We start from the raw sequence: 11,890 nt of genomic DNA on the forward strand, positions 1-11,890 counted from the left end.
ACAGAATCAACATACACTGATACAATATATCACGGCATCACCACACACGGGCAAATATATCACAGAATCAACATACACTGATACAATATATCACGGCATCACCACACACGGGCAAATATATCACAGAATCAACATACACTGATACAATATATCACGGCATCACCACACACGGGCAAATATATCACAGAATCAACATACACTGATACAATATATCACGGCATCACCACACACGGGCAAATATATCACAGAATCAACATACACTGATACAATATATCACGGCATCACCACACACGGGCAAATATATCACAGAATCAACATACCCTGATATAATATATCACGTTATCACCACACACGGGCAAATATATCACAGAATCAACATACACTGATATAATATATCACGGCATCACCACAAACGGACAAATAACCACATAATCAACATCACCACACACAGGAAAATATATCAGTGTCATATGAAAATTGAATACAGATACATGAATATGGTTTAATTATAAGTCAATCAAATAATTTTTAATTTTATAATAAATTTCTGTCTTTAAAAAAGGTAACTGAAATCAATGAGAATGCGTTTAGCGATATTAATAGTTCAAATCGCTTTTTTAATGCAACGATTTCGATGCTTGGTTTGGTTTGGTTTGGTATTGTTTTACGTCCTATCAACAGCTATGGTCACACTATACTGACAACGGGCGAACCAGTCGCCCCACTCCTAAATAGCTGAGCGTTAAGCAGGAGTAGAAACAGACTGGTACGTCTTGGCCAGGGGACCGAACCCAAGGCCTTTATCACAGTGGCGAACGCTCAACTAACGGCCAAAAGTGAGGCATTGTTAAGGGCGACATTAGGAAGAAGAAAGTTGTTTAGAAAGAAGAGAAAGGATAAGATCCCAAATTAAGTAGCCTCTAACGATCATGCAATGGGGACAGCATGTACAATTCTTACGTCCTACCTGCCGGGACTTTGATGCATATTTTGGCAAATGTTGTTACCTTGGTGGTTTTGTATACTCAATGATTCAACAGACGTACACATTACACTACAACTTGTCACATAACTTATTCTTATGATTTTCTTGAGCCCAAAATAGATCAAAAATGCATTATCCCCAAGGTTTGGTGTTTGGGCTACATTTGGGGTATGATGATTGTAGTAACTGCATGTGCAGATATGACATTTGTAGCAAATTATGAAACAAAGCAATGCTAACCATCCTTTATATTCATGTCCTCTCGTTTGACATAGATCAATAATAATCCAGATAATCTACCCATCCCCGTGTATTGTATTTTTACTTCGTGTGTTCGTTATCAACTTAATCCATGTATAATCAGGTGGTTATTTCTGTCATGAGTGAATCAGCAAGCCTGACGTCATGAAACCTAATCTTTCTCTCCCTATAGTACTAAACTAAACGGAAGACAGCGACATCTATGTAAATCACAAGCAGGAATTCGATTTTTTATATACTTATATTTCAGATACCGGCGTCTCTCAAATCTTTGATGTATTCACATACTGTTTTGTCTAATTCACTGTCCAGCAATGTCGCCGTCCCCTTTTTTTGGGGACCACTTCGTCGATATCGTCAGTTCCATCATTTTTACGTTGAAGCAAATATGATTTTTTAGGCTAAACGTAACGCATTTACGTTGCAGCCTTTTGTCAACGCCTCTGAAGCCTGTGTACAACTACAATCCTAGCGTTTTTATTGGTCTAAATCTTCCAACAAGTTACTAACACCACCTAGTGTTGAAATTTGTAAACGGTCTGTCATAAAGGTATTGCCGCCATTACTCAAAATGGTTTTCTGCATACATACAATTGCTGCCAGACAAACAATAAATAAACAAGAAGCTTTCCCTATCAAAAAAGTCACGCATTTCTGACACACGTCAAACATGCATTGCTCTAGTTTACATTTATTCTCCGATACATGACAATATGGCGGGGCGAACTGGATTATGGGATGACTGACTTCGAAGTCCATACTGCTGATTTACCGGAGTATTCAAACTGTTGATTTTTGTTTTAAAAAAAAAGAAGAATGGTATATCAATCATCAAAAAAGTCATCTCAATATAATTATATATTCCGCATCACATAATCCTACACACTTTGAATCACTTGCTATACATATTTATTACATTTTTGACAGTGAAATATCGGATTCTATCAACCTGATAAAACTGTTATTTTTCACACTGTGACAAATATCAAAAGTGATATTTTCACACTATTGTGTTTAAAACACTATTTGAGGACAGCTCATATTCTATAAAAACGAATCAAGTCGTTCCGGCATCTCCCGGTCCAACATCCTTCTCGTTCACCCCGGCCCCTAAAAAATGTGATGGCTGTCTACATACATAGATCTACTGGAACATTACGTTTGAATATATTTTTGATGTAATACAAATGAACTACGCCTTTCTATTTTATCAAGGACCTTTATATAATATTAGCTGAGAGCCATGAATAACCACGGACTTGTATATATATAATTAGTCCGAATTATTCTGACGTTTTATCTACTTTTTTTCATATCGGTCTGTCGTTAATAGACGACAGACCGATATGAAAAAAGTTGATAAAACGTCAGAATAATTCGGACTAATATATGATATATGTTCGTGGAAGTATGAAAAGTATATTTATTTCAGCAAACGCCTTTGAAATCTCGTACTCGGGGAAGGGGGATGCTCATACTTGTCAGCAGAAACATTTGCAAAGGGTAATTAATGCATATCTATACATGTATGTGTTATTCAGTGTATTGACTTCGGGTTTTTTCAAATCGTTTACGAGACAGCTAGATATTTAACACTAATTTAACAGATTAAACATGGCTGACGTGCAACTAACAGTGATAAATAACGGCGCTCAAAACCATTTTAAAACTTTTTATACGATTAACTTAACAGATAAACCCAAACCCATATAAGGCGAACCGTGACTGACACGCGTATTTAAAACGATTATCTGTTGTAAATCTTATGTAAAGTATAGATGGCATTCTCTATAAATTTAAGTTTCAATTGTAAAACTTGTTATTACTTTCATTTTGATCATCTTCACCACAATCCAATTCCTCAAAATCCGAATTGAAAACGGATTTTGAGTTTTGGCATGCTATTCAGTTACCAAAAGCTACATTCACAGTACCAAGTGATATTGGAAAACTTTTTCATAGACAGAGGCAGCACATTTGATGTTTATAATGAAATCATAAATGTAAAAATGAAATATCTGAATCACCTATATTGTTTGTTGCAATTTCTTTTGTTAACTTGTTCTTTATATTAATATTAGAAGTCTTAACCGAGCTAAGATTAACTAAGGGTGCCATCAAATTTGTAAAACATTGTTCTATTGTTTGTAAATTTCATTTGAAATCCCCCACTTCAATATTTTATAATAACGACTTGTATGATCAGACTTAGCTTGATGGTGCCCTTAAAGCTTAAAGATGATGTAAATTGACAACGTAATATGTTTAGCCTTTCAGGACTTTCAGTACTTTGATTAATTGTTCGTACAGTATACTCTCATTCACCGAGTGTCCAAGTATACAAGTCGTTCGAAGATCGCATACTTTGCAATCTGTGCCTTCTGTTCTCGGATATAATGCACGTAGACACCTCTTTCTCTTTTTTCCCTGACCCTAGAGTTTTTTGTATATTCTTGTTAAACAATTTCATCGAGCGATTCAGCTAGAAGTGTTTTTTTCTGGTGTGGCTGCTTTGTCTGGATCTGGCAATCCCACAAGCTTTGTCTAGATCTGGCGATCCCACAAAGCTTTGTCTGGATCTGGCAATCCCACAAGCTTTGTCTGGATCTGGCTATCCCACAAGCTTTGTCTGGATCTAGCAATCCCACAAGCTTTGTCTGGATCTGGCAATCCCACAAGCTTTGTCTGGATCTGACAATCCCTCAAGCTTTGTCTGGATCTGGCAATCCCACTAACTTTTCTGGATCTGGCAATCCCACAAGCTTTGTCTGGATCTGGCAATCCCACAAGCTTTGTCTGGATCTGGCAATCCCACAAGCTTTGTCGGCGTTTTTGTTAAGTATTTTAGGATCGACATGCTAGTGAACACAAAAAATAAGACACACATACACATGAATACAGTTTATCTTTATTTGCATCTGTCCAATGACCAGTCGGTGCGCATACGTAACATGTCTATTTACTCAGTAGCTACTACTATTTTCACATGATTTTGTACTCAACTCAAAAATGCCCTGCCGGTTATTGTTTTTATTCGAAATGTTTTTTAAAAACATGCATACGGTTGTCCACTTATTGAACAATGGATTTCAGTTCCTCATTCTGTACACTATTAAAACGGTAGGTTTCTGCTGAAGTAAACGGTGACGGGATAAAGCTGCGAGATTGTAGCTTATTACCTCATTCTGTACACTATTAAAACGGTAGGTTTCTGCTGAAGTAAACGGTGACGGGATAAAGCTGCGAGATTGTAGCTTATTACCTCCAAGTCTTATCAGCAATCGGCTGGGATTTATGGCGAACAGATGAATGTGCCACACCCCAATGCACGAAGCCATGAACAAGTGCGATACATTTAGTGCAAGATAAATTTCTCACCTTTAACAGAGCTGGTACTGGCTTCCACCTGGATCTATACCAATTGGTGATGTCACTGCCATACGGTGCTTCTGAATCAATCATATGCACGGTCTGACAGTCACGGTTCATCACCAACGACGTCATCAGTTGATCATCGATCTCACCTATAGGTCAAACTATACGGTCATTGGTATAAATGGATAACAACTTGGTAACAGATTTATTGTTTTAACAAAGCTTATTCGTCTAAAACAAATTTGAGCAAACAAACCACACCGGGACAGTCAACAGCCTCTTTTTACAACATTGATCCTTGTGCTCACATACACAAATATATCACATGTAAAGTATTCTGGGTTTGAGCGTTTAATAAGATAGTTCAGTTAATGTTTGATAAATATAAATTCCAATCTTACTAAGTAAATAGTATGCTTTGCAATGTTTAACAATATCTTAATCATCTTACAGTTATGAAGATAACGCTCAGAAAACATTTTGAATGAAACACTAACAAAAACATAAAAGCACGGACGAAAACATACCTGACGCTTTAAACCCATAAGTCGTCCCACCATTCGTTGACACCAACTTTAGATGGCCTTTGGTGTTGTGAGGAAATAAAGCAAACAAAAAAGCCCACTTTAATTCTTTGAAGGCTGAATATTCAATTTATTATTTCCTAAATTGTATTTCATTTATCAAGCGAAAAAGTACTCTAAAATGAACCATATCGAGTTTTCATCTCGTCGTCTTCATGACTTGTGAACGAACGGTAGAATAATGAATATCGCGAGGTTTATGAACCCGAGGTCGGATTTTAGCCAATTGAGATTCGGTATGGGAATAACTGTTTATCTGGGGCTGCTTCGTTTTAGAACTACCTCTGACCGAAGTGGGGATAAATCAGGCGCTTTTAGCATCGTTGACTTTCAAGCAATGATATGGGAACTTTTCACGGTGCGCATGTTTACAAAATCATCACACCGTTATCCTTTGTGCTTGCTACTCCGTCGTGTTGCTTAGACTGAACGATTGTTTCAAAATCATCAACGCTTATCCTCCAGATATTTATATATTTAGCCTGAGGCTTGACTTACGTTACCAAAGCGACTCTGAGGACTCCTTTGTTGGCCTTCAAGACGCACTAGGCTTTTGTGTACCTGGAGAACATACAAGTGTGCTAAATTTATGTAATACAACACTTGTATATTTATTGATAAAGAGTGATGGGATTTGGTTGAATTTCTTGGGCTCGTACTCATGACACCATGCTCATGCTGCAACTCTGGTTCTGTGCTCGAGCCCAATTACGTGTTTCCGTGATAGATAAATACAAAAATCACATTTATCAATGATATGGAATAAGTTTGAAGAGACTTACAGCCGAATACAATTTTCAATGTTTACACTTGACTTTTTCACTGTGTTACATGATTTAAGGATGTACTCTTCTGAGGTTTCAGTCACGTTGAAGTCTCGTTTTGATCTGGTCTAACGGGTTTTTGTAATATTTAACAAATTATGATAGGTATAATAGCAAACCACATCTGAAAAACATGTAAAAAAACTAGATGTCTGTTGTGTGTAGAACATTTTTTACAAGAATTGTTAAAAAATGACCAATTTGGCGGCCATTTTGAAAAAGTGTATTTATGTGAATTTCTTGCCTTCACAAAGGGCCAAACTTTCACCTTTTTTGACACTAGATTGATCACTTAAATTGTCATTGTGACAACATTTTTAATTGTAGCGGGTTTAATTTTGCTGTACAACTTTATAATGTTCAACATGATTAAAATAATATGCAAAAAAGTGGAAAGTTATATATTATTGATATTTTTTTTTTACATATTAGGGTAACTGAAGCACTTTTGATTTTTGACCCCGAAAAAGGTGAAAAATAGCACAAATAATAATGGGACAAAAAAAGAAGCACACCGACCCCCCATTTTTGTGGCTGTTTAAGAAAGAGAAACATATTTTCTTTTGATTCATTGAACACTAAAAAAGTTTAATACAGATTTTTTTTTATATCAAGCGTTTAATCTGCAATAAATGGTGAAAAATGTGCATTTTTTCATTAGAAAATAAGAGGTAGTGGTAATTAAAATCGCATTTCTGAGTTAAATGAATAAGATCAAGAAATTTTACTTCCATAGTTTCAAAGAAAATAATATTTTTTTCAATTCTACAAACATTCATACATATCTGATAACACACTTTGAAGAAATTGTATGAATTTGTTCTGCAAATGGTCAAAATCCGAAAAGTCACCTAAAACCACATATTGTGTTAAATTGGTATCTTCGACCGATCATAGCACAAAAACAAGCACACGGACATATAGTTTTATTTTCATTTTCTACTATGCCATTAACTCCTTTTTCCAAAAATCTATATAAGAAAAAAAGTTTAATACAGGATTTTTTGACTTCTCAGAGGTGTACATCCTTAAGCGAGTTACAAGAAAGTTGGCTTGGGTACAGAATACATGCTTGAGCTTGAAAATCGTGTCATTAATACGGGCCCTGGTCATGATTGTATATCGTCAGAAACTTATAACAGATGGTTGTTGCTTGTATTGTGATCGCTGTCAACCGAAAGTCAAACATTACCTCGAGGAATCTTTAATTATCTTAATCAAGCTAATATTTAAAAATATCTAACCTCTATAGTCTGTGATAGCAGCAATAAGTATCAATTTCTCAATGTCAATTTAAGATACTAGCCATTATTAAAACTAGCGATTGTACTTATTTTGTGCGTTGATTAAACCAAATCCCCTAAAATGACTTCATGTTTGTCATCTGCAACGTGAAAAGATGGAAATCTCACAAATAAATTTACATATTTATAATTCGGCTCGAGAAATATTTAATCAAGACATGAAATATGAGCATACGTGCATAAAACCTATATAGATTGTCTGTACCTTACAAATTATCTGTAATTTAAGAAAAATAAGGCTATAAATTCGCCTCCATATGGTTTTATAGATAAATGTGGAAAACACCGGCTATGTTATTGCCAGACGACCCTCACAATCAGTGCGAGTTATCGTCCTTGACAAGTATAAATCATAGCTGAGAGACAAAGCAATGGAATTCAGTAGATGTTCTTTACGGTGTGACGTGTTTGATAAAAAGTAACCCCAGAAATAAACAAGCCTTAATATTGTTTAACTATGTGTGCCTACAATAGATTTCGGTACGTGAAAACAATCCTAAAACTGTGGAGAATTGCCTTAACATGTAACTAACAGATTTATATGTCAGTGATGCATAGGAAACCTGGCTTTATCATCATTTTGTCATAACAACCGAGACGTATATATTACAATAAATATTGTAATATATACGTCTCTGAAAACAAGAATAGTAGAAATTTATATTATGTTTCCCCTGTCTATCTATTGGACAGAAGATGATAGATAATGGCTGAACGTGGAAAACAATACGTATTATGTTATCTGTGCTGACTCAAAATAACAATACATCTCGTAATATACACATGAAGGCAGGTCGTGAGGTTAATCTATTCATAGATACTGAAAGCCCTCCATATTGAACTATTGCTCAATACAACACAGCCCATACGATTGGAAATTTGTATTCTCGCTCGGTATTTATAAATAAATATAAATATGACATCTATCAAAACGTGTGCGCGTTGCGTTCTAAAGGCAAAACAGAGAAAAGGACAGTGATCTTGCCAGCGACCTAGTTAATCCTAAAAAGAGAAACAATAACAAACTTCGGACGTAAGTATTTAGTAAGACATGTCTATGATTGTGACCAAGTAAATGATCTAGAAGGTGCACTTACTATCACCCGGGTTGGCAGGTTTACTGAGTGTTTTATATCAACCCTTAAAACGTCTAATATTAATCTCTACACATCAGGATGTGATTGGACCTATCCTGATGTGTAGCGTACCATTAGGGGGCTAGATGATAAACACTACGTGCAAAGGCCCCGTCCTACATTACTAGGAGTTAAGATGATAAATACTACGTGGAATTTAGATGATAAACACTACGTAAAAATGCCCCGTTCTACATTACTCCCGACGTTCTGTTATTGTTCACCACCAATGACTGTATCGATATATGTATAATGGTCAACTCCCCGCCCAGTGTTCTCAACCACCAGGAACGAAGAGGCTCACCAGACCAACCTGTAATAGGAAAGAAGTAATTAAATGAATCAGCATACTATCATTACGCTAAATGATAATTCCTCTAGTCAGAGTTGGAAGGCGTCTTTAACACTATATGCACAATGTGCCTCCTAAACACAATTTAAACAGTCGGGATCAAGTGAAACAGTCTCACGTTTATTAATTTTTCACGCCACTTGAATTCTTTCTTGTATTCAATTAAATATTAAAATTGTTATTAACTAATGGAACGTATTCAGATTATTTCATCATTTTAAGCTAAGGTTACCTATCAAAGTAGCATTTTAAATTGAAATGTGCCATTTTTCACATGCGTGTTTAATGATAGTATACAGTGGCTTCACTTGGGAATACCTCGCTTTTAGCCTTGGTGTTGAACGTTTACCCAAGCAGGGAAGGTTTTGGGTTCTGTCCATGGCCAAGACAAACCAACGTCTTTAAATTTGGGACTTGTGGACATGTAACCAGTGGAGTGTTGTACTGGGTGCCTTTGGCATCATATTTCAGTGAGGTGGCACTCTTAAGTCGGCACCAGATCTGCGCTGTTGCAGGGAGGAACATACACGAGTATATTGCCTCCAGCTTACACGCGTACATTTTACACACGAAGGCAGACCAATGACATTAACTGTTGATACGATGCTAAGCCCAATAAACCAATTACTCTGCAGAAACCGTCGACAAATCAAATCTTTATCGTCGTATATTTAGCTCACTTGGCCCGAAGGGCGTCCGTCTGTCGTCCGTCTGTCGTGCGTCCGTCCGGCGTCAACTTTTTACTTTAAACAACTTCTTCTGAAAATCAAGAGGCCCAGGGTGATGATATTTGGCCAGTAGCATGCTGGGATGAAGGGCTACCAAGTTTGTTGAAATGAATGACCTTTGCCCAATTTCAAGGTCACATGGGTCAAATATGTTAAAATCTTTAAACGACTTCTACTAAATAACCAAAATGCCCAGGGTGGTGGTATTTGTCCAGTAGCATGCTGGGATGAAGGGCTACCAAGTTTGTTCAAATAAATGACCTTCACTCATATTCAAGGTAACAGGGGTCAATTGTCTTTAAAAAAAATAAACAAATTATATCAAAACACGCAACATTTTTGTAAGAGTACGAAATATTCGCTACACATATGTCGTCAGAATCACCTGGGACCGCTCCACAGATGAAAGATACAATGATTAATCAAATGTTCGGTGGCGCAGTGAAAAGCGCACTCGTCTTTCACAAATACGACCGGGGCTCGACTCCCCTATTTTAGGTCTCACTGGTAACTAACTATACTATGATAATAAATGATTGGCCTAAGTGAACATTTGCGTGAAACAAAGAGAAAAAGGGGGCAATACTTACTCGTGAAGAGGAAGATGGAGGGAGGAGGGAGGAAGGAGTGGGACAAAATTGTTCAATAATTTCTCTTTTTGTGGAAATGATATATAACATTTTGCCGCCGATATTGGGACTGACTGGCTTCCACAAATCTACCTATGAGTACAGTTAATATTTATTGTATGCAGATATGGAAGATATCAAATATTCCTTGAAAGATTTCTTCAAAGACTTATAAGATGTTTTTATCTAATACTTATAAGATAATGTATGTTTGTATACCAGAGATAAGGTATCTTACCGGTATATGTGTGCGATTACGATAGCTCAATGAAGAAATATTTGCATAAAACAAAGGATCGACAATTCCTCTCTGAAGAAATATAATATTTTCTTGCCATATAAAACAGAAAATACACTTCAATGTTTACTAATAATTATGACTTCGCATTATATTAATAAAACAGAACTCATTCACCGACAATTGATCTTCTTATCGTAAGGTGGCAGTACTATTATGTTCCTCGCAATAATAAATGCGCTCCTTCCTAATAACAATGCATTTTCTTGTAAGAATAATATGGTCCTCGCAGTAGCATTGCGTTCCCTTCTAACAGTAATTGTGTTACCTCGCAGTAGCATTGCGTTCCCTTGTAACAGTAATTGTGTTACCTCGCAGTAGCATTGCGTTCCCTCCTAACAGTAATTGTGTTACCTCGCAGTAGCATTGCGTTCCCTTCTAACAGTAATTGTGTTACCTCGCAGTGGTATTGCTCTTTCCAAAACACCCTAGTATACAAACAGATGCTTGATTTGATAAAAATATATTAAAAATTAGTTTAGATACTTAGCTATATAGAGATATGGTGAAAGGAATGGTAGCCGTATGGTTAGGGACGTCAGACGCACGTCTTGATAGAAATCAGGAAGCTAAGTAAGCTGATACCTATCCATAAATACCTCTACCGTCCGATATCGACCCGACCGACACGTCACGATGTAGCTGTGTGTTAATGGGTTTAAATACACAACGTTCTGTCTGAAACAACCAGGTAGATATATTTAGCAACGAAGTGTGACTCTCGGTAAATTCAAAACGTGCGGGCCGACAGAAAGGCTGACAAAAATATCCGCGTGTAGTCACGACTTGGCCCTAAAGCTAAGTCAGCCGAGCGGAACACAACGCGTCAAAATATACTGTATGTCTTTACTACCTAGTCTAATAACAAGTATTACGGTATATCGAAAGCAGTATCACATACCTACATACATGCACTAGTCAGTGTTAATGGCTTTGCCGAGATGGTTGATTGGACTACACGGATATGTGCGTCTGGAATAGTGTGTTCGTATCAGCTGATCAGTTTAAATGTCGAATTTATGTTTATAATACATAATTAATTATTTTTTTAGTGATGAGCTTTTTCTTATTGGATACAAGTGGATCTCTATCAGAAATTCCATGTTACGGTAAGTTCACGTTTCGGGTATATTCAAGTTATATTGTCTTGAAATTTAGATAAAAATTAAATAAATGAATGAAAACAACAAATAACTGAAATAGTAATAATACTAACGCCTTCTATTGTACAAAGAATGGTCAAATAGCGGGTAGGTCTTGTTTTATTAACGTCATATTATTTTACTTTTTTTATAAAATCAAGTGCATGTGGTATGATAAAATAAACTGTTTATAAATAGAATATATTGACAGGTCCGTGGTGACAGTTTGGGGTGATGTTGTGGGGTGGGGGTGGGGTGATGTTGTGGGGTGG

General features: G+C 36.4%; 1 protein-coding gene and 1 long non-coding RNA gene across 2 annotated transcripts in view; one reads left to right on the forward strand and one right to left on the reverse strand.

Moving 5' to 3' along the window:
• Positions 1-4,630: 4,630 nt before the first annotated feature.
• The window catches only part of LOC110467273, a 10,499-nt gene continuing 3,239 nt past the window's right edge, over positions 4,631-11,890 (reverse strand). Inside the window, exons 2-5 of the long non-coding RNA XR_002464836.1 lie at positions 8,694-8,782; positions 5,704-5,766; positions 5,149-5,205; positions 4,631-4,770 (exon numbers count right to left, since the gene is read on the reverse strand). This is a non-coding gene — a long non-coding RNA (uncharacterized LOC110467273). The remainder of the gene's footprint in view (positions 4,771-5,148; positions 5,206-5,703; positions 5,767-8,693; positions 8,783-11,890) is intronic.
• Positions 11,239-11,890, forward strand: part of LOC110467272 — an 18,806-nt gene continuing 18,154 nt past the window's right edge. The window contains exon 1 of the mRNA XM_021524330.1: positions 11,239-11,585. The gene's annotated coding sequence lies outside the window, so the exon portion shown is untranslated. The remainder of the gene's footprint in view (positions 11,586-11,890) is intronic.

The sequence above is a fragment of the Mizuhopecten yessoensis genome, unplaced genomic scaffold, assembly GCF_002113885.1.
Source record: "Mizuhopecten yessoensis strain PY_sf001 unplaced genomic scaffold, ASM211388v2 scaffold11169, whole genome shotgun sequence".
Taxonomy (NCBI): Eukaryota; Metazoa; Mollusca; class Bivalvia; order Pectinida; family Pectinidae; genus Mizuhopecten; species Mizuhopecten yessoensis.